This window comes from Alligator mississippiensis, chromosome 4 (assembly GCF_030867095.1).
Source record: "Alligator mississippiensis isolate rAllMis1 chromosome 4, rAllMis1, whole genome shotgun sequence".
Lineage (NCBI taxonomy): Eukaryota > Metazoa > Chordata > Crocodylia > Alligatoridae > Alligator > Alligator mississippiensis.
Genome location: NC_081827.1, coordinates 86801197 through 86822742, shown reverse-complemented (window position 1 = coordinate 86822742; position 21546 = coordinate 86801197). Strand labels below are relative to the sequence as shown.

Sequence of the window (21546 nt, the reverse complement as noted above, 5' to 3'; positions counted from 1 at the left end):
CCTAGGTACAGCATACCAGGCAGTTGCAGTGTCACTTGGCACTTCCTCCCTGGAGGCTCCTTCCCCTCTGGCTGCTAGCAGGGAACTACCCTCCTGGCCTCAGCCCTGAGGTTTATATATGAGCCAGGCCCTGCCCCTTCTGGTCAGCTGACCACTGGCAGGTGTGGGCCAACTAGCTCATTCTGGCTGCCCTGGTAATCAGCAGCTGGGGCTTCCCACTCACTGCTAGGACTCTATCCCTAGCAGTTTCAGCTCTCTAAAGGAGCAGGGCACCTAAGTGCTCTGCGACACTGGCCTTCAAAGAGGTTTCTTAAGGAAAACAAAATGTTTGTTAACATGACGTGCTGCTCCCTACCCTCCAACCCCTTGTACTTCAGTAGGGAACTTTTCAAAATGCAACCTAAGCATGCCAAGTGAAACGATGAGCAGATAGTGCATCCATTTTAGGGAGGTCAATGAGATGCTTTTGAACATGCTCAGTGGGGAAGTCCCAATTGCTGGCAGCCACATTAGGTATACTATACATGCCCAGCTGGGGAAATATTCTAGCATCTGTGGCATTGGTAGTACCTCAATAAGAATGACAGCACTCCAGTAAATAAGCTAGTCATCAGTGAGTCCACAGATGACTGAGGAGGCTGATCTGCAAGGTCTACTGCAGACATGGAAAATAGTTCCAGGAGGAAGGAGTAAATCCTGCTGATGTTGGGTCACAGTTCATTCTCTTTGTCTCTTTCATTTATTTGCCTTCACAGGGTGGAAAGCTTGCTTGAAATGGTTGATGCCTTGTCATAGATCATGGTGCCATTGGGAACAATTCAATGCTTGAGTCTCCCAGATACTGATGTTAATATTGCATTTCTTCAGACTGGCTTTCTCAAATCTCTTCTTTTTCCTACCTCTAGAGTGGTTTTTATTTAGTGTATGATGATACAGTGATCACAGAGTGAGGAGAAATACGTTCACAATTTTATGTCCAAATTTTTCAGTCAGCTGATTGCCTCAGGTGTAGTAATGTGCAGATCCAATAGCGTTCCACTAAATGCACAAAGAAGGCATTCAGACATGATATGACTCAAAGTTTGAAAAAATGCATCACAGTCACAGTTTGGTGAGCTAGTCCAGCCCCATTGACGTAACAGAAATCTAAATCTGCTATGTCCTGTCCAGATTTGGTTTAGAGAAGACCAAAGATGTCTTGGAAGATCAAGGCCAGCTGGTCTAATGGTGGGATTTGTAATAATAATTTCTGTATTATTCTGTATTATAATGGTGGGGTTTGTGATTAAAATCTAAAGTGGTGACCACTGGTGAGTTGGGAGTATAGAACCTGTTTTGGGAGTTGTCAGGGCTTGTTATGACATGCCCTATCCAACAGAGCTGGTGCCATATAAACATAGCTATAGCTTCAATACTGGTGGAGTTTGCTTGAGCCAGAATGCTGGCATTCATTCTTCTGTCTTTCCAAATTATATGGAATATTTTCTGAATTTCCAAATTATATGGAATGTTCACTGTCATCCAAATCTCACACCCACACAACAGACTAGGGATGACAGCAACCTGGTAGATGAGAAGTTTGGTTTGGGTCCTGATGTTATAATCAAAGACATGATTTTGGAGATGTCCAAAGGCAATATTGGTGGATTTTCCTTGGGGTTGAATATCAGTATCTATGTTTACTTTAACAACCAGCTTCTGGGAGTCCAACAGGAGAGTCCACGATATGCTCAGTTCTGCCAGAAGCCTGTGTGACAACAGGAGCAGCTTTCTGCCAGACAATGACCACATTAGGAAGTTTATATGTTCACTCTTTGTTGTTTATAGAGAAATAAGACCTGAAACCAAAGTGAAGGTGTCCAGGAGCAGCTGCTTTTGCTATTTCCCTTTCATGGACTGAAGATTCTAGGAGATCAGGACTGTGCATCACTGGTGTATAGTGTATTCTCCACAGAAGAACAATATAACATATATTGTGATTATCAATATTTTCATTTATTACCGATTATCCATTTATTATAGCAAAAGGATATGATAAGTTTAGACACTTTCTTGTTTCATAATTAGTCATAGAGATAACTTTAATGACAAGTGCCCACACAATAGGTACTGCTGGTATAGCAAACCCAGAGGGATTGCGTAGTCAATGCTGCAAAATCCTTATACATGTGCTATAGTTCACATGTACTTTTAAATTGTTTTATAAATATGACTGTGTTGGCAAGTAACAAATAACATTCATGCTCTATTATGTTAGAATTCATTTTCCCAAGAGCAACTGCAAGGAAGGCCCACAGCTAATAAGAATTAATTTTGTTTTTTTAAAAAGTAGTCTCACTTTTCTGAGGCATTACACAAAATCTGGCAAAAATGGTAGGTCATATTTCTTGACTGTGACAGGCACATGGCACACTCACTGCAGTGCCAGCATCCAGGTGGCCAGTCTGCTGGGGATTTGGCTGGCACCACACGACCAGAAGAGGGCCTGCAGAGTGGTCTGGCCTGGGAGGACTCCTGGGACAAAAAGAACTCCTCAGTGGTAGCACAAGGGAGGGAGACAAAGGGTGTGTTATGAGTGTGACCTAAAATCCTCCCTGCAGCTGGAGTGGGATCAACATGCTCCCACAAGGGCAGGTTGCCAGGACAGGCTGCAGGAGCTCCAGTTTCTGTAGGAACCTTCCCGCAGAGGCAGGCAGCACACTTACCTGCAGCAGCACAGCAGGGAGTCCTTTCAGAGGCCAGAGGTCCCTCCAGAAGAGGAGACACTGTGGGTGACTAAGTACCTGTAGGAGAAAGAGCAGGTATTGGCATGGAAGCCATGGTGGGCAAACCCAATGGTGCAGACCCAGAAAAGCCTCTGCTCACATACCACAAGGCTGAAAGGTACCACAAGGGCAGCTGAGATGGGAAGAAGTCATCCTAAGAGGGACTGGTAAAACCTGCTGGGGAACAAAACCCATCTGGCACCCCTGTAGGTACAGCTGCTGCTTTTGAGTGGGTACAGATTAGGGGTGTGTGAAATGGGCCATATTGAATTTGGATTTGGATTCAGCTTTAATCATGGACAGTTATTCTATTAGTTGATTAAGATCACTCTCCCCTATTCGATTTGGCTGAATCTGAATCTGAAGATTCAGTGCTGATTTGGAGAATCAGTGATTCGGCCATAGACACAGCCTTAAATGTTTTTTCTACATACCTTAAGGTACCAAACATGGCTCGTGAATGCTGCATGGTGTGGTGGATGGAGTGTCCCCCGGGAGCACGGGGGCCCCCCCACATGCTCAGCAGTGAACCTGGAAGTGGACTGGAAGTATGTTCAATCCACTTCCAGGTCAGCTGGGGAGTGCGCTGGGGGACCCCCCGTGCCCTCCTGGCTCAGTGACTGGCCACAGGGGGACCCTGGGTGCTCTCCAGACCCAGGAGGAACCAGTCACCAAGCTGGGAGGGCACAGGGAGACCCTCCCACGTGCTCCCCAGTGGACCCAGACATGGACTGGAAGTGCTTCTGGTCCACTTCTGGGTCTGCTACCAAGTGCGTACCTGTGGGATGTTCCATCTGTCCCAGCATCTCAGCATTCACCAGCTGCCTGGTACCTTGAGGTATGTAGAAAAAACATTTAATTCTGTGTCTATGTCCAAATCGTCGAATTTTTCCGAATCTCTCCAAATCGATTTGAAGGGTTCTGATTTGATTTGGAAAGATTAACGGGTCTCCTGATTCAATTTGGATTCAGAGATTCAGCTGCTGAATGGGCCGAATCTCCACTGAATTGAGTCAGAGACCGAAGTTTTGCACAGCCCTAGTACAGACCCAAAATCTAAGGGGTGAGGTGTAGGGATGATGGAACCTCATAGAAGACCAGCTGAGCCTCCTGGGGCAAGAAGAAAGCACTGAGCAGCACCTCCAACCAATCTCAATAACATCAATTACTTGGATTCTAATAAGTAATTGCTATTTTCTTCCTGCCCACTGATTATGTCAATATTGCAAATAAGGATCTGTGACAGTTTTGTCAGGGAAAAAAAAAAACCTCTTTAAAAAAAATAATGCCCAAAGTAGGTGCAAACAATGTGCTATGGCAGGATACAAAAAGCTGTCTATTAAGAACTAAAATTGTCTGTAGAATCTACTTCCATTGGCTCTCTTTTCAGCTGAATATTTAGGGTGTTTTTACATGTGCTCTGGGGGAGGGGGAGGAGGGGCTTTTATTAGAGTGGCTCTGAGGCAGCTTCCTGGCTCATGTACAGGCACCCTTAATTTCCTTTTGTTTAATCAGAATAAGACCTTCTGGAGCCTGAATCATCATCTGAGCTGTAAATAGAGCTATCTTGCCTCCATAGAGGTAAAGTTTTGGCTTCCTTAAAGTCAGCTGTAAAAATCCCTTTGATTTGAGGAGTCTAAAAACTTTCACAAGTAAATTCACTTTATATATATATATATATATATATATATATATATATATATATATATAAACCCTCCCTGTCCATTATTGTGGGAATAACACCATTTGCTTTTTTAAAAATGCTTATGGATAGTTCAAAGTTGACAACTTTTGTAATCTGAACTTTTGCTCCACAGAAATGCCAAAAGTTCTTAATAAGCATTCTGACCCTCTCATTAAAACAGCTACATAAGTACCTTCCTGGGACCTTGTACTAGTGAATGAGAATTTCAAGACTATGGCTTAGTTTTAATTTACTGTGCAGGCAATGCATTTTGCTTTTCAAGCATTCTCCATTTTAAAGACTATTATTTTTAATAAACTTATGCTGTACTGCCTAAGCCTTCTCTTTCACATGTTGTCTTCGATTTTTATGTATGACCTTACTTTCTGGCTACCAAGTTCCAAGATGTGACATTTAATCTCTTCCTGTTCCTTTGCATAAGAGCTCATTCAAGCAAAAATATCTTCCAACATACTAGTTACAGATAGGGCAAAATAAAATATATCTTGGCCTCTTTTTAAACTTAACCAAATTTGTAATTTGATTAGCAAGGTGATAGTATCATTTCCAGCACAGAAAACATCCAAGACAATGTTCATTTTTATGCAGCGAGTCACAATCCAAGTGCCACTGAAAGTGGAAGAATGTATTCTACTGACTTCAGGGAACTTGATCTGGCCAAAGTATCGACATATGTAGCTCCTTGACAATCAGTATTTTACAGGTTGCACCTAAGCACAAGAGTTGGCTATGTTGTGCGACATCCTGCTCTGGTAGGCTAAACAGGTCGTGTAAAGGCAGCAAGTAACAGCTCAGGCAGAAATACAGGCAACATGCAGAAAATTACATATTATCTAATACTGGGAGTGAAAACTTCTCTGATTAAAGAAACCTACTTCATAATAGTTGATGGCAATCAGAAGTTGTCGAGGTAGTCATTGTATCTGGAATTAATTATGTAAATTCAGCTAAATTAAAATAACTACCCTTGTGAAACAAAAACACATATCCCCTAAAGTGTAGATAAACACAGTCAATACTGCAAGCACTGTTTTAAGCACCTAAATACAAACTATATCTTTTTTTTCCCAGTTAGAAAAATTCTGTATGTTTAATGAGAGAGAGATAGTGCAGCTAGCATAGAGGATTAAACTAGCAGTGGGACCAGATAGAATTCCTACTTCAAGCTGGTTCCCATTCTGAACTTCTCCCAAGTCAGACCATGTTGGTGTTTAACCTAGCATAGAGTAAAGTTTCAGTGACAAAAAATCAGACTGGGGTCCAAAGCTTCCTTCATTTCTCTTAGTAAATTTCCTTTCTGATTTGGATGTGTGGATTGGACACATCTATGCAATTAATTAATGAGAACAAATATCATAGTTTGGACTGGTCAAAAATGGAACTCTTTTCTACAAGATAATGTTTGCAAAGGATATTTTCCCTCCTACTCTTTCTTCCCTTTTACATTTTAAATAGATAAAATAAAAGCAAAAAGTTTTGAATAGCACTTCTATTTCCTATTCTGCAAAATCATGTTTTTCAACATAGAAAATATTAACAACTAAATTAAACAACAATGATTCATCCAGGAAAGGCAACTAACCTCACTAAGGAAAAAAGAAGATGTGCCTTTTTGTTTGAAGGATAAGCTAAGCATTTTAAGAGCCTAATCTAAAGCATATAAAAGTAAAAAAAAATCTCACTGAGTATAGGATCTGTGTAATATTCCCATTGCATTAATCTATGGTAGATAGGAATGATGACCTACAATATCTGCTTCACAGAGCCTGATCCAAAGCTTATTTAATTCATTTAAAAATATTAACACTTCACTAAAAGCATAGGAATGCCTTCCTACATTCACAGTCTAAAGCAGGGACAGTCTGTGTGTGTGGCAAGTGGCAGACTGGGGAAGGGGTGGGGGGGGGCAGAGAAACATATCAGACAGGAGAGGGGAATCAGAGTGGCATTTGGGGATGATATTTTTTATTAGACCAACTAGATATTTGCAAAAAAAAAATCTTTATTTGCAAGCTTTTGGAGACAGGCACCATTCAGCAGGCATAGGAGATTGCAAAGATTATAAAAGTTATCCTAGGTAGAAATGAAAATGCATATCTACTATGCCTGATGAAGGGCGCCTGTGCCCAAAAGCTTGTAAATAAAGATTTTTTTGGGTCCACATATCTAGGTGGTCTAATAAAAGAAATCACCTCTGCCACAGGTTTGAATTGCTTTTGCCTTGAGACCAATGCAGCTACAACCTGGATACCCGACACTTGGGGAGGATGGGGGCTTAACATGTGGCAAGCCAGCCGAAAACATTGGACCCTACTGGTCTAAAGAGAGAGAAAAGGAGGGGAAAAGGTTAAAGAATAAATATGCTTTTGCATATCTAGAAACCAATTTAAACAGCTTTAGTTTTCAGTTTACTGATGACAGGGAAAGGTTGAGCAGGTATTTAATTAATATGACTAAGATTATGCATTTCTTCAATGTAAACAATAGTAGTTGCATTTCCTACAATGAGGCAAATGGTGTGAATAGTTACTTTTTGATTCTGGGAGTATCAGAAAACTTAAGTAATTTTGCAGTCTGATTAACTGATATGGAATGAGTTTTGTTGCGTAATGTTATGCTTAATAAGGGTCTATTAATTCCATTTGTTATCCATTTTTACTCAATATGATATGGAATGGGCTTGTAGGCTTCACTGGAACATTGATCAATATATCCTGCTTACACAAAGGCTTTGCTAAAGCATTGGCCAGAGCAGGCCTGGCCAGCAAATCTGACCAATGCATGGATTCCTTACATAAGCAAAACGTGGCATGTGCACTGCTACCAGGAGATGAGAGGTGGAAGATGGCTGTACAAGGTATAGGACAGTCCATTTCCAGGATGACAAAGCTGGAACTGGAACATCTAGGTCACAATGTGAAACAAGCCCATGGTACAGGATGGTTTAAGATATTCAAGATACAGGTGGAATGTAATACCTAATTTGTTTTAACCACTTTATAAAAGGAGAACCAGAAAGTATGGGAATTTTGTAGCAGCCGAGGGGAGCCTGTGTGGTGCTGTGCTGACTACCTTGTCATAGGTACAAATGCTTTAACACCTGGTCTGGTATACTTGTTAGGCCAAAATGTGTTAGGGCTCTGTTTGTAGACAATAAACCTGACTGAATCTTTGCCACTGAAAGGATTGTGTTGTCATTCTTTAAGACAAGAAAAGCATTGGACTTTCCTGGCTGTGTCTTCCCAGCACCACAGTTCCTGAGGCTTCAACACCAACACCATATCAATAACACTTGACAAGGACAACAGCGACGATGATACTTGTGACCCTAATGACAGGCTTAGGTGCAAATTTAACACCAGCTTTCACAAAATACTGATTTTTAGTATAATTAAAGGATAAAACTTTAAGACTGATGAACAAAGAGACTTGTTATGATAATCTAATCAGGAAGAGCACACACGAACTGCAGAGACTTCCTCAGCCTGATGAAGGGTTTTTAAACCCGAAAGCTTGCCAAATTTTTTTCCCCCCAACTATTTAAGTTGGTCTAATAAAAGATATCAGATTCACCCAAAGAACCTTGTCTGCCTATGTCCTTAGACCAACATGGCTACAACCTACACCCTGTTATGATAATGCAGTATCAAATAATTCAATGATTAAATCATGTGCTTTTAAAAAGTTAAGCTTGTGCCAGTGGACTGGCACTTTGCTGTTTATGAAAAGAAAAAAAAGTGATATATGCTATGAAATTATCTTTAACTCTCCTTACTGCAGTAGTTTTGGAAAGTTGTATATTAATCTGAAACACTACAGTAGCTATTCTCAACCAAGGTGTGATGACACACTGAAGTGCCAAGAAGTCCGTTTCAGGGTGCCATGAAAGAATAATCTACTTAGGTGTGCAAGAAACTATATATGATTCACAAGATAAAAACAGAGATTTTAAATAGGAATTCATAGTGTCAAAAAACATTCTGACCTACTGTGGTCTTCCTCTTGCTCTATTATTTTTCTCTAGTCAAAAAATTAGTGAAAGCCAACAGCTGACATTTTCCAGCCAGGTGCCTTAAGCCTAAGGAGGGGTGCCTTGAGCCTAAGAAGGTTGAAAAACACTGCATCACAGGAATGTAATTAATACCCATAACACTGCCTGCTGTGCAATTTAACATTCTGGGTATGTCTACACATCACCCTATGGCAACATTGTTACTGGGTTGTGCTTTAGTACTTCCTTTTGGAAATAGGAAAGTACAGCACAGTAACTCCCTGCATACTATGCTGTGCAATTGGTGCATGGTTAGCTTAAGTTGCTACTTTGCCATAGCAGCACACTAAAATGGGGCTATGATGAAGAAGCTGCCAATCACGGGTAAAGTCATGTGATTGCTGTGTTGCTGTAGTGCATTGCTATGGAGATGTAGGGTGACATGTAGATGTGCCCACTAAGTCATAATACTATTATGGTCTGTGCTCTGCTTTATAGGGACAGAGCGAACTAGAATTTAAAATGACCTATGCACTCACAAAGCCCTTTCTTTCTACATAAACATTAGGAATACGTGGAAACTATGCAAATACAGATACGTTCCTAATATTTGTGTTCCCTAAATACAAATTTACATGTAAGTGACCACTTTGGTGATTGCAGTAGTAGGAGACAGAGAGTCCCCAAACTATTTGAGTGGATTTCCAAACTATCTAAAAGGCTACTTCTCTAAAGGTTACTAATTTAAACTACATCTGGACCTGACCACTTTCTAAAAGGTTCTTAAATGGCATCTGAACGCTTCTGAAGATCTGGTCCTAGGTCTGTACAAGGAGCACTCTGAAAAGCTGAGTCTAATGTTATAGAAGAGATACAGCAGATAACCACTCTGGGGAAATTTGCATTCTCAGTGCACCACTATCATTAAGAGCAGGGCCATGATCCTCCGACATCATCTTCTCTGGTTTGTAGCCCTTCCTCATCACAAAAGCTCTGTTGAAATAGCTGGCAGCATTCTCATGATCATGGACTACCTGAATGCAAAGACTGCATAATCCTTTGCCAAATTTCCATTGAGTGGGCATGACGAGTTGGTTAATGCACAACATAACTGTAAGTGGCCAACAGTTAGGAGTGGTGATTTTGCCCTTCAGACCTGCTGTGCTACAATCAATTGTTATATGGATGAAAGCTGTTTTACTGAGCTTTTGTTAATTTTTCCAGGTTAGGTGCCAGCAGTAAGAGGGGAAAATAATCTTGACTTTCCTGAGACAGCAGCAATGTGATTCCTTTTCTTTATCCTGCCAGGAAACACACACTATTCCAACCTTTTACTACTGCACACACAATAGCTAAGATATCCTCCTAGAGGAGACTAATTTCTTAAAATGGAATCATCCTGTGGCAGATGGAAGTGATATGTTGAAAACATCATCTCACTCCTATTTGTAAATGATCCTTCTTACATACACAAATTCATCATATTGTTGCAGGCAATGCAGAACTGAGCCATGACATAATCCAGGGTTATCTTTTCGGAGGAGAGGAAACTGGCTGGCATAATGCATTGATTGATGAAGACAGAGAGCCCACAAATGAATATATGATCTTCTCAAATTAAAAGAAAATTCAATTCACAGGCTGAACCAACACATTGAGAGCACTGAGGATAAAATGGAAACCAGCAACTCAGGAGATTCTGTAGATAAAATCACATCTTGTTTTGAACTATGATGTATTTTTTCTGGCTTTTGTTAGTTCATGCCACTATGTAGTTTAATTACAATTATCATCTCTGAATAACCCTGTTTAATTTGTAAGGCAGTATTTGATAAAATTTGAACGTGTGTATTTATAAAAATGATGTTTTTATACATCAACGCACATCATTTTCTGTAGGTTTGTAAGATATATAATATAGCTGTTTTTAAATCACCTAATAGTATTTTGATTCACACTAATTATGTGAAAAGAATGTCTTTTCATAATAGATAATTTTGAATAATACTTGGTAGGCTTATTTGGCAATCCTTTTGTATGACTTTTATCCTAGAACCGCTATCATGGCCTTTTGAGAAAACCTGTGCATTGGCTTTCCAAGAACCCCATATATAATTTGCTTCAATTCTTCATACTGAACAAGTTAATTTAAATGGAAGTTTGTAGTTCAAATTAAATAAGCTTAAGTGTGTAGCTCAAAATAGGCAAAAAGTTGGACAATCCTTCTTTCCTTAATTTGCACTATTCAATTGCAAGTTTCTGCCTAATCATTCTAAAGGTCTCAGTAGTTATTCTTATGGGCATGCTATTATAACTCTCCTGTATGTCCAATAATTTGAATTAAATAAAAAACAGTCATTAGGATTACTCCAGCAGGGAAAAAACAAATTGGCTCAGACTTTCTTTGTGCTTTTTTTAGCTTAAGTTTCAGCCTTTGGGCATGACCTAAGTTTCTCAAAATGTATGGTATTTAAGATGACGAAATTTTAGACTAGCTTGTGAAGGTTCAAATTTAAAATCTGAAGATTTTGCTCTGCCTGGGAACCTTGTCCCCGGGGTGGAGAAGAGAACTCTTCTATCCTGTCAGCGCCTTCCCCCCACAGCCATCAGCTCCCCTGATCCGCCCACCCTCAGTTACTTCCATCAGGCTCCTGGGACTTCTGACCACTGATAACAGTGGCTTTGGGGCTGGTTTGTGGGATCAGGATCAGTATTGGGGGTAGGAAGGGTTGTGCTGGGGGGGTTGGTAGGATCAAAGAGCCTCTCTGAACCTGCCAAACCACTCTGATCCCCAATACCACCCTGCAAATCCCACTAGCCCCCTCCAGATCCTGCCAGTCCCTCTAATCCCCCCAAACCAGCTGACCCACCTCACAGACCCTGACAGGCCCCCTGCCAGACCTCCCACTAGCCCTCCACCATCCTGATATACCTTAGATCAGGTGGCCATTTAACTCAATCTAATCTTCCGCTAACCTCCCCAAATGTCCGTATGTACATACTCTGTTGCCATTGAACTGGTATTGAAGGGAGAGTAATCTGGACAAGCAACAACAAAAAAAAGAAAGTCCTGATCTGAATTCCAAGCATTGTTTGTATTTCAAGTCTGGGAACAAACTGAAATGTCTGGATTTAGGGAATTGCTTTTTTCCTCCTGGGAACAGGCCGCTACATCCAGATGTGGGTAAAATGAACCAGTCTCTCACCTTCATGATGCTAATAGATGCACTCACCAAAAGAATGAACACCCAGGGTAACTTGACATAAATAGGCAAACAGAGGGAAGGAACATGGTGGCAAGAAAAAGCTACTTTGAATGATAAATATATATATATGTGATAGAGCCAAAAATTCAGAGTTTCAGTGATATAGAATTTTTTTGTTTAGTTTTTCTTGCAGTTTCACTTTATTCAAATCAAAACCAGATATAAACACTGATACTTCTGCAAAATATTTTGATACAACAGACTTTTCTGATAAAAGGTGTTCCATTGTTTTGTTTTGGGTTTTTTTATTACACCTGGTAAAAGTGTCTGTTAATAACCTCTCTGTCTGCAGTACTAATGCAATAAGACAATAATGCACTGTTAAAGGCATCATTAATAACAATCCTTGATTAAAAACCCCCTCTTGCTTGCCCACATTTTACAAAGACAGCTTAATCTAATCTCACTTGGAGTACCAGACAGTTAGGGTCAACTTCATTCACCTTGATGGGGTCAAAGGCTTTATCTTTGTTTTGTCGTTTATAGATTAATGAAATTTCCCCTCTGGGTGTGGTGTTACCTTAAAAGGTCCCAGAAGAATATTAATTAATATCCAACTCCTATAAGAAATGTGTCATTGGAAAGGTACTCGACTTTGTATCTTGCACAGTTTTATTTGCAGAATATGCTGATGCAGAAAAATTGAGGCACGGTTGTAAGTGCGCTTAAACCCAACGGTGATGTGGTGTAACAAGGCAAAAGGTATGGGCAGATTTGAAGTGACAGATGATTCTATACGTAGCAAGTGGGTCTTTCAAATACTGCTAACATTATTTAAAATACAACTCAAACAAAAAAACCCCAAAGTGTAGACATCCATTATGAGCAGGGATCCTGGTTTTCCCTGATAAAAGAAATAGCAAATTCTCTGATTAAAAAACTCCAAACCCATGATTAAAATGAAAGGCCATTATATGCAGAGGTATCAGTCAAACACAATATTTTCTTGATATATTTACAATTTTATAGCAATTTGGAAGTCTGTCAGGGTCTCAATCACTATAATAAAATACATTCTAAATACCTATACATTTTGGTATTTGATTTTGGGTTTTGAATCATGGAAAAACCAAAGCTTCCCTTGCCCCTTTAGCTCACAGAACACAGGTCCAAGTCCCTCATTCCCACCCCAGCCTCCCTGGCCCTGCCGGCACCCCTCACTCTCTCCCACAACCCCTGCAGCCCTGCTGCTGCCCCTTGCCCCCTGACCCATAGCCCCCTGCTCCCCACCCAGCCCTGCCAGAGGAAGCCCCTAGCTGCCAGGTCTATGTGGCCAGGGACCTGGGTCTGCAGCTCCTTGCCTCCTGCAGCGCTACACAACCGCCAGGTGCCACCCACAGGAAGTGGTGACTGTTGCAATGGAGCAGAGAGTGGAGCCCTGCTGTCAGCCTGCTGTGGGCTCAGGCCAGCTCCCCACCACTGTGCTCACTCCTGGGAGGGGGGCACATTCCTCCCAGATCTTTGTGCAAGGTGGGGATGGGCATCGGATGCCTGCTGTGGGCTCACTATGCTGCCCTCCCCTGGGGCCTCTGTGGCCCAGTGGGTGTGACCCAGTGCTGCAGGGCAGAGTGGGGCTGTGCAGGGACACTCGTTGCTGCTGTAAGCTGTGCATTTCCTTGGCAAAGCACCCACTGTCCATGTTGCAGCAACAAGGGCAGTAGAATGGGTCTGTGCCCCTCGCTGCGGGCACCTTGCCAGGGCAGCACAGAGCTCACAGCAGTAAGGAACATCCCCACGTAGCCCCACTCTACCCTGCAGCACCAGGTTACACCCACTGGGCCATGGAAGCCCCAAGGGAGGGCAGCAGGGCAGGGAGCCTGAGTCCGTGCACAGATCTGGGGGGGACACGCCCCCCCCAGGAGTGGGCACAGCTGCAGGGAGTTGCCCCCACCCTCTCACCCCCCAGATGAGCCACCTGCGGCCCTGTCCCTGTCCCCACTGGGGCCCTGCAGCTGCGCATTCCAGCCTAGGACCCAAACCCCACATACTCCCCAGCTGGACAACTGCCACAGCCCTGCCTGACTCCCTCCCTCCCTCCCTATGAGGGCCTCTATGCCCTTCCTCCACCCAGATTTACCTGCAGGAGCTGCTCTCCAGGCTGCCATGTCCATATTCATGCACATGGAGTCCCCTGCCTGACCACCCTCCTCCCACTCCCTGCCAGCCCCTTACAGGTTGGATCTCTGCCAGCCTGCAGAGCGATCTTTGCAAAAGTGCAAAATCTATGAGTTTCTCTATTAAAATGAAAAATCCATGTTTTCCTCAGGTAAAGGGGGAAATTTGCATTTTTCTCCATTTTTCCTTGGGAAATGGAAAACCAGGATCTCTGATTGTGAGTAATTCAAAAGGGAAATACTAGCAGCAGCATACTAGCAGTAGCTTTCCTTAACTTTACTACAATGGAAATAGATAGCTTCCTTTCTCTGGTAAGATACACTAGGATTTTTACTGATGTTGTTTTTGAAAAGAATTGGCAAAGTACATTTAAGTTATTGTCTTTATATTTACAGTGTATGTTCTATGACCGCCATGAACTAGATGACCTCTTTAAAAAGCAAAAGGAATCATCTACACAGTGGTTTTCAAAGTCTTATTTTTGTCCCCTATCACATGCTAAAAATAATGCATGTGTCATTGCTTTGCATACATTCGTCATACTGAAGAAAAGATAATTACAAGCTGTGTATGCCAGATATTTGTAGCTGCAAAAGAGTTCTTATGACCAATATATGATAATAAATTCTGCCCTATTACTCTGCATACAGACATTTGGGGATGTTAGATCAAGTCAAATATGGTCACTCGATCTAAGGTAAGTGGAGATGGGGGGGAGGAAGCGGAATCTGCAGGAGAGATTGTGGGGCAGGAAGAGTCCACTGGGGGGGACTGGTGGAGCAGGCAGTGTCCGTGGGGATGTTGGTGGATTCTGGGAGGGTTTGGCAGGATTGTGGGGCTCATGGGACTTAGAAGAATGGGGGGCTCTCTCCCCCACCTCCCAGGATAAAGGACTATTTTTAGTCCCTCAATCCTTGCCACATCCAGACAGACAACCCCCACCTGCAACCCTACTCTTCCTATACTGCCTACCTCTTCTACTGGGACTTACTTTCTTGGCTTCCAGCATCAGCAAATGATAAAACTGGAACTGGAAGCAGCTTATGGGATGGGAGGGGGAGCGAAGAGGCTGGGATAGCTATAAACAGCCTGGTGCCAGGAGGGCGGGTAGTAAAAGCACAGACCTGAGGCTGGGGCCAGTGTCTGGGCTTTGCTAGCCCTAGGACTGTACTGGGAACTATACAGAAGTTCTGGACAGTTAGATTTCAGTTCAATCCTCACTTGAAGGAATCCAAACCCACTCTAACCTCCCAGAAGAACACCCTAACCTAAAGGATCTGAGTCTGTCCTTGGGAGAGGGAGCATTCTCCATCCCTCCTCTTGAAACTGTGCCACTACACAGGTAGAAATTTCAGATTTCTTGAGGCAGAAGGAGAGGGAATAGGGAACAGCACTAGCTTCCTTTTGTTCCAGAGGAAATATCCTTCTCTGTGAAGGTGGATCCCACCCTTACAGGTCTGTCTCTGTATTTTACAAGCAGCAGTCATTAAAAACAAGTCAGGGTACTCAGTATTGCAATATATCTAGTTCTGTACTCCAGTAGCAATTAGGAGTAATATAAGGCTGAGCAGTTCGATGCCCATAGAGACTCATACAGTTTTGTGTACGAATGGGACACCTTGCAAATTTCAAAATAAAAGGCTAAGGTGCTTTTGGAGTTCAGGCACTTCTGAGGTTTGACAGTGAAAGAGCAGACATTTCTAGTTCCTGGTTAATAGGAGCAGGCCCCTAACAAGTCACTTTTTCATAGAAGATATATCAGAAATGAATATAGTCTGTTATATTTCCAGGCTTACTTCTCCATGAAATAACAAAAACTTTTCTATGTTTACTGTCAGCCACCAACATATTATCTACATATTGCGTGGGGCTAGCTTTGAGAATCACCAATTTGCTTGCTTACAGATAAAAATCAACAGAACCCTTCATCGTGCAAAAATCAGAATGGAAAATAAAGGGGGCTAACTGATTGCTATTATGTTTGCTCTCTCTAGAGTCATTATGCCCAAGAAGAAAAAGAGCACACATTATCAGAAACAGAGTTGCCTAGTGCTCTTTGGGTTGCTTACAAAGCAAGGTATGATTCACCATCTTTTATTGCTTCCAATTTGGACCATTAGTTTTAAAATCATGTAGAAGCACTAAAAATAGGATTTTTTTTAAGTATCTAGAGCCACCATTATTCAGTTCTGTGCTAAAATAAATTGAGAGAGGAGAAAACAGAAAAAGAGTTTGAATTTAAGATAGTGTAATGGAAGAAAGATTCCACTTTTCTGGAAGTGTAATAAGCAGGAATACATTTTACATTCTCAGAGAATGTTGGTGGGAACAATGTTTTTTTCTTGTTGTTGGCATCCTCTGCAAATAAAGCATTTGAAAACACCAGCCTGTCTGGGTTGCCTTGTATGGAAAAGCTGAACAAAGAGGAAGAGTCCTACTGCTGTCAGTGAATCTATTTCAATCAGCGTAATGAATAAAAAGCATGTCTGCCAGGGATGATACATAGCAGGGTAAAGTTTAAAGTCCAAGTACTCATTTTCACATTAAAATAAGGATGGCTTATGCAAATAGATTATGGAGGTTCAATGCACTGGTTTTTGTTTTTTTTTTTAATTACTGTGTAAGGAAAAGCAAGCAGTAGCAAACAGCATTTCAGTATTAAAGGCAAACAGTATATGATAAGGCAACGGCCCAGCCACATTCAGCTATAGAGATCAAAGATAGACATATGGATCTAAAGTTTTCCAGTATTATGTATCAGCTATACACACAAATGAATAGCCAAGGAAGGGTTTAGGTCCCATAGTATTAATTCAATACAGCATGACAGTGTGACCTGGGGGTATGCAGCTGGTACCCCCTCTTCAACTGAAGGGATGTCAGGGTGTGTGTGTGTGTGCAGTGGGAGCGTGACTGCCTACCCTAGGCCAGCTCACCTCCCTCCCCTACAGAGCAGAGCAGAGGCCATGGATGCCCAGTAGGGTTTAAGTATTTACAGATTTAATTTTGCAGTGTCAGTAAAACTTATAGAGCATGTACGTATATCTATGAACTATTTACAGATTTACTTTACATATACACAGGAGATAACAAATGTGTATGGCAGACAAAGGCACTTTATCAGCATAGTCCTTGAACCTCAGCGGTCTTGTTAGTGTAGAGCCCCTATATTCAGCAAGCCCTCCGGGCGGCTAGCAAGGGAATAGGCGACAGCAAAACACAGGTTAAACAATATGTCAGCAGATGGACCCCAGCAGGGATAAAACAATAATGAACCTACATCAATAAAATTCAGCACATAAAGATAACAAACATATAAAAGCAAAATAATAGACACAGGGCACTCTAGCAGACTCTTAAGCAACTGAACCACTAGCAGGCAAAACAAGGCAGTTGATGGGCATCTCATAATACAACATTGAAGTACGCAGGTTTACAGCAAAGGATACAACTTACAGGCTACTCAGCAGTATAAGGAATGAGGGCAATGTTAAACAGTTACATAATGAAACGAACAGTGGTACAGCAATTTGTGTCAAAGGAAGGAATAATACAAGGGGAGAAGCAGGTTACCATAAAGAAACACAGTCAACCAGAACTAGTCCACGTTACTAGAATGGCTCAGTAACCACAAAGTCTCCCCTGGTGAACAGGGCCCCTCACTAGGCTCCGCAGGCACTTGTCTTCAGTTCCTAGGAGCTTCTCCCTTCTCCTCCCCAGGGGACTTTGGATTCACACCAGCTTGTTGCTCACAATCAGGACTGTTTCTCACTTAAATAAATTCTCCCACCACAGGGGGGTCCTTCCCTCCATCGGGAGGCTTCTCACCAATCACCAAAAAGGTGGGCCTTCCTCGCCAGTCTCTTCCCCACCTTCGGACTGCAGTCCCCTACCCAGGCAACTAATGACTCCTCAGCAGCTCCTGTGAGCTTGGCTTGTCTCTCTCTCTTTGTGGGTTTGGCTTCTGGGGCTTCCCCCTTGCTGGGACCACTGCTGTCCTGCCTCCTTTTTGCAGTAGGAAGGCTCGAGCTGCTTTGTGCAGTTACCCAGACCTATCAGCCCTCCCAGGCCCTGTGCATTTCTCTGTGCACTGTGGTGGAGCTTCTGCCACTTGCAAGGACAGGGACCCGCACTGCCTTGTGCAGTCCCTGGGGTTCCCTTCGGCTCCTTCAAGGCCCCACACACCACTCTGTGCACCATGAGGCTTCTGCCACTCACAGGGACAGGAACCCAGACTGCCTTGTACAGGCCCAGGTTTCCCTTCAGCTCCTTCCAGGCCTTGTGCAGGGCTCTGTGCACAGTCGGGCTTCTGCCTCTTGCAGGGATGGGGACCCGCGCTGCCTTGTGCAGCTTTGGGGTCCCGTCAGCTCCTTCCAGGCCCCATGCACTGCTTTGTGCACCATGGGGCTTCTGCCTCTCACAGGGATGAGGACCCATGCTACCTTATGCGGCCATAGGGTCCCTTCAGCTTCCTCCAGACCCTGTGCATTGCACTGTGCATCAACATCGCAGGTCCTTGCAGCTGCAAGATGGGGTGGGAGTGGGGGCTGGTATCAGCCACTTGCTGCCTCCCACTTGGCAGATATATCTTCAGGGCATTTCTTGGGCAACTCCTCCTCCCCACTGGTCAGCTCCACTAGCCTTTTCTATAGTCCTCTTCATCATCCCTTGTTGAAGCTGCTCTGCACCCAAATTGAAAATTGACCAATGGGAGGGCCCGAGGGCTTAATTCCCTCTCAGGTCCTCTTCTTCACCTCACCCTTGGGTCAGGGTGAGGCAAGCTATCCTCCTGCCTTCTCCTGATTGGTGGGGAGGGGAAATGCCCATCCAGGCTCAAGCCAACAATCTGGGCTGCTGTTGAGCCCACCAACCAGCCTGCCACAATAGTGTCATCAGTTTGCACATACACACCATCCTGTGGAAAAGATAATCACAAGCTATGTATACCATATATTTGTAGCTGCAAAAGAGTTCTTACTGTGTATTATCTTATTGTATTTTACTTCAGTATTTACTACTGTGGTCTTGGAAGCAGCATAGATGTCCTGAATACTTCTACACCTAAAAGTCCAGCACTCAGCTTTGGAAGTGGAATTCACAAACCTAAGTTAGGTGCTGAAGTATACTACTTTCAGGTGCCTAGAACTGGGATTCACAACTCTTATCACACAGAAATAAAAGATAAGGGGAAACCTAAAATGGCCAATAGGAAACACAGAAGGTTAGGGGGCAACTGGAACTTCACATCTCCCTCTTCCCCCTCCTTCCCAGCCCTGGATTAGATGCCTATGTTTATTCACAGGCTGAAACCCCCACCTAGACTTAGACGCCTAAGTTGTCCCTTGCATGCAAGCAACTGGATGATCAATGGAGTCACCACCTTTGAACAATATCCTAGTTCTGGTTGGTTAGACTAAAACCCATATTTGACAAGTATCCTAACTACTAGGCTATAGGTACAGGGCAGAAAGGAATGCAAGAGTCACAGGAACAGAGAGAGACAGGAGCCAGACACTCTGGCCCAGTGATGAAGTCACCTCCCTTGGGAGGAAGGGATTCCCAGGACTGCCTATTCATTTCTCATTTAACAGTCACTGGATAAAAATCAGGAGTAGTTCTACTGGTCAGGAAATAGCAGACACCTTCACTGAGGCTTTAGGTCCATTGGGAACAAAGAGACATGGTGACCATTTTAAGTAAAACACGGAACTTTATGATACTATGGCTATATTAAAAACATGAAGAACCATAATATTTAGCTTCTGCCCTCAGTCTTCTTCAGGTAGAGTTTCCCTGCCCAGCATGCCCTAATTGTGAGCCATGATCCTATTTTGCTATGCTCCTTTCACAAATGATCTTTTCACAAAATGAAGTCCCTGAAGGAAATAGCTTACAATTTAACTAAAAGATGAGAGATAACAGGCTGGTACATACAGAGTACACATAGAAGCAATACAGAGCAGCAAAACACAATCTCAAAACACAAACTGCCTAACTATTGTGATGTGACTCCTAAGAAAGAAACTGAATTAGGGACCAGAAAATAGCCCCAATTCTGCTTTTTTTTCTTTTTTTTTTTTAAAGAAAGATAGAAAAGTTTAAATTTAAAACACCCCACAGGGTTCACAGAGTACTACAGATGTGCCAGGTGAGGCCCAGCTGCCTTACTCAGGAAGAAACTTATTGCCCTCATATAGGCTACCTCCTAAGTACAAGAAGCAGTTGGGTTGATTTAACAATTATCAAATAAAAGTTTTTCTCTTGCTCCACTGTGTGAAAAAATTGTTCTAAACATTCAGTTTACTAGTCAATTGTATTGTGAAGGGGAAAAAATACTCTTTAGAAGATAATCCTGTCTCAGCAAATCAATAAATAATGCATTTTGAACACCACTAGACTATTTTAAAGAAAAATTATCATCTAGGACTTAAATTCATTAAGTCTATTTTTACTTGTTATGTTTAATGCAACTTGATTATATACCTTTATTAATTATAGGCTTTAAAGTAATTATAAAACAGGTATTTTTCTATTAGTAAAGTAGATTCCAAAATATAGGTGAACTGGATCTTTCATTCTTTGCAAATTCCACCTAGGACACCACAGCCTCGATTACAGAATCCAATCCAGTGAAATCAAATTTAAGTTAAATATTGAAAGGATGTAATTTCATTTTTAAACAAATAAGCTATATGTAGTTCTAAAAAAATTACCTCTTTTCTATGTGGGTTTTCCATGAAGTTAGTAGAACATAAACTTTTCATTCCAAAAGCACCTCAGCACCCAAAATTAAAGTGACAGAGAGCACACTTCACATAATGAGCTAAATAAAAATGTGGCTTCAAGCAACCTCTTACCCTTAAAATGCTTAGACTGTTAACAGAAAAGATTCATAGATTCATAGATGTTAGGGTCGGAAGGGACCTCAGTAGATCATCAAGTCCGACCCCCTGCATAAGCAGGAAAGAGTGCTGGGTCTAGATGACCCCAGCTAGATACTCGTCTAACCTCCTCTTGAAGACCCCCAGGGTAGGGGAGAGCACCACCTCCCTTGGGAGCCCGTTCCAGACCTTGGCCACTCGAACTGTGAAGAAGTTCTTCCTAATATCCAGTCTAAATCTGCTCTCTGCTAGCTTGTGGCCATTGTTTCTTGTAACCCCCGGGGGCGCCTTGGTGAATAAATCCTCACCAATTCCCTTCTGTGCCCCCGTGATGAACTTATAGGCAGCCACAAGGTCGCCTCTCAACCTTCTCTTGCGGAGGCTGAAAAGGTCCAGTTTCTCTAGTCTCTCCTCGTAGGGCTTGGTCTGCAGGCCCTTGACCATACGAGTTGCCCTTCGCTGTACCCTCTCCAGGTTATCCGCATCCTTCTTGAAGTGTGGCGCCCAGAATTGCACGCAGTACTCCAACTGCGGTCTGACCAACGCCCTATAGAGGGGAAGTATCACCTCCCTGGACCTATTTGTCAAGCATCTGCTGATGCACGATAAAGTGCCATTGGCTTTTCTGATGGCTTCGTCACACTGCCAGCTCATGTTCAACTTGGAGTCCACTAGGACTCCAAGATCCCTTTCCACCTCTGTGCCACCCAGCAGGTCATTCCCTAGGCTGTAGGTGTGCTGGACATTTTTCCTCCCTAGGTGCAGCACTTTGCATTTCTCCTTGTTGAACTGCATCCTGTTGTTTTCTGCCCACTTGTCCAGC

General features: G+C 42.7%; 1 long non-coding RNA gene across 1 annotated transcript in view; it reads right to left on the bottom strand.

Moving 5' to 3' along the window:
- The window catches only part of LOC109281521 (uncharacterized), a 79653-nt gene extending 76872 nt beyond the window's left edge, over positions 1-2781 (bottom strand). The window contains exon 1 of the long non-coding RNA XR_002088186.2: positions 2706-2781. This is a non-coding gene — a long non-coding RNA (uncharacterized LOC109281521). The remainder of the gene's footprint in view (positions 1-2705) is intronic.
- Positions 2782-21546: the final 18765 nt, after the last annotated feature.